Raw genomic sequence first — 2,337 nt, 5'->3', positions numbered from 1 at the left:
GGGTCAATTGTGCTGGATAGCTTTAGTGTCAACTTGACACACCTGGGTTGAGGGAGCCTTAATCGAGGAATTTCCTCGATTAATAGTTTAATAGTGATGTGTTTGTGTGTCAAGTTGACAAAGGGTCAATTGTGCTGGATAGCTTTAGTGTCAACTTGACACACCTGGGTTGAGGGATCTTTAATTGAGGAATTTCCTCTATTGGACTGGCCTGTGGCCATGTCTGAGAGGCATCTTCTTGATGAGTGATATGGGAGGGCCTAGCCCACTATGGGTGGTGCCACCCCTGGGCATGCGGGCCTGTGTTGCATAAGAAAGCAGGCTGAACAGAGGCCAGGGGAGCAAGCCAGTAAGCAGCGTACCTTCATGGCCTGTGCTCCAGGTTCCTGCCCTGAGTTCCTACCTTGGGATCCCTGATGAACTGTGACCTGGGAGATGTAAGCTGAATAAAACCTTTCCTCCCCAAGTTGGTATTGGTCAGAGTATTTTGTCACGGCAATGAAGAACAAACTGGGACAGCCTGTATGTATGAAAGTGCACTCGTGTTGTACCATGCCCATAAAGGTCAGTTGTGGGTGTTGGATTCCTGGAAGTGGAGTTAGGGGCCATTGTTAGCTTCCATGTGGGTACTGGGAACTGAAACCAGGTCCTCTGCAAGAGCAGCCAGTGCTTTTAACCACTGAGCTATCTTTCCAGCCCTGCATATTACTCTTTTTCATGTTTCATATAAGTATTTAGTAACTCCTTAAAAATTGTTATTAATCATTATAAATTATTTAATCTTCTATTGTGAGGCATTTAATAACAGTCTCATATTTTTACATATTGAAAAAGTCAAAGAAAATGTAACTAAACTCAAATAGTTATTATGTTAACATTATAAATCATTTAATCTTCCATTGTGTGTCATTTAATAAGATTGTCATATTTTTACATATTGATGAAAAAGTCAAACAAAGGAAATGTAACTAGATACTCAGAATAATGCCTGGCAGATATTACTAGCCACCTATAATGTTAAAAATTGTTATTTGTTATGTTTATATATACTTATATGTTAGATTAAAATTTTCCTTGAGATTCTTTTCATTGGTTTTATTATTTAGGTTGAGTAGTTTCTGTCTAGATTTTTTGCTTTGCATTTTAATAATTAATTTTGTAAATGTACAGAAATTGTATTAATATTTAAAAACTGAGAATTGAGATCAGGGACTGGCAAGACGGTAAAGATTCCAGCTGCTAATGCTGACAACTTGAGTTCAATCTCTAGAACCCACATTGTGGAAGGAGATTACTAACCAGACAAGCTGGAAATTGTATTAATACTTAAAAACTGAGAATTGAGATCAGGGACTGGCAAGATGGTAAAGATTCCAGCTGCTAATGCTGAGAACTTGAGTTCAATCTCTAGAACCCACATTGTGGAAGGAGATCACTAACCAGACAAGCTGTTCTCTGACCTTCATACCTACTGCAGGTATTTATCCACATATCTACATAAACAAACACCTGTAAGCACACACATTAAATAAACAAATGCAATAAAAATATAAAAATAAAAATTGAGGATAAAATTTTATTTTTTACTAATGAGCTGACTCTCTCTTGACAAACATAATTTAAATGATTTATAGTATTTTTATTATAATACATAAAATATCTGCATGTATTCAATAAAATATTTTCAGCACACCTTAAAATTCTAGAATATGAACAGATTGATTTCATATACATCTTTGAAAGCTTTGAGCGGAAGTGTGCCTTATTAGATTCCTTTTATTTTAGAGAACAAAACAAAACATTTTACCAACAGTTGGCCTATCCTACTTATTAAAACTTTTGTACAAAGATTGTTACCAGCTGAGTTAAAACTGCAGCTGTCCACTGGAAATACTTGCAGGAATATTTTGCCCATTGTCCTGAAATCAAACATGTGTCTTACTATAACAACTAAAATATAACTTTATTTATTGATGTGTTAATTATCAGTGAATGTTAATTATGGAGTTATCCACCTGGATTATCAGGCTAGTAAATATTCATACTTGGGGGTAGTTGAGAATTTTATATTTTGTAATATAATCTTACAAGTATTTGATACAATACTATTATATATAGTATATTATTGTTCAAGAAGTTTGATTCTTTTCTTTACAGTACATTTGCCAAAATTCAGGTATAAATATTGAAAATGTACTAAGGCTAATATTCATCATACTTATTCATTCAGTGATGGGAGCAAATTTAAATATACCACAACAAAGTTACATTACTTCCAGTTGCAATGATTTTAATCTCTTTTTATTTTTATTAATTAGAATAATTATGACAGGATTC

General features: G+C 34.3%; 1 protein-coding gene across 1 annotated transcript in view; it reads right to left on the bottom strand.

The window, feature by feature from the left end:
* Cdh7 (cadherin 7) overlaps positions 1 to 2,337 on the bottom strand; it is a 145,286-nt gene that overhangs the window by 64,755 nt on the left and 78,194 nt on the right. The gene's annotated exons all lie outside the window — the stretch shown is intronic.

Source organism: Nannospalax galili, unplaced genomic scaffold (assembly GCF_000622305.1).
Source record: "Nannospalax galili isolate Female #2095 unplaced genomic scaffold, S.galili_v1.0 scaffold298, whole genome shotgun sequence".
In the NCBI taxonomy this organism is placed as follows: domain Eukaryota; kingdom Metazoa; phylum Chordata; class Mammalia; order Rodentia; family Spalacidae; genus Nannospalax; species Nannospalax galili.
The sequence above is the reverse complement of the archived record's forward strand: the minus strand, read 5'-3'. Positions and strand labels throughout refer to the sequence as shown.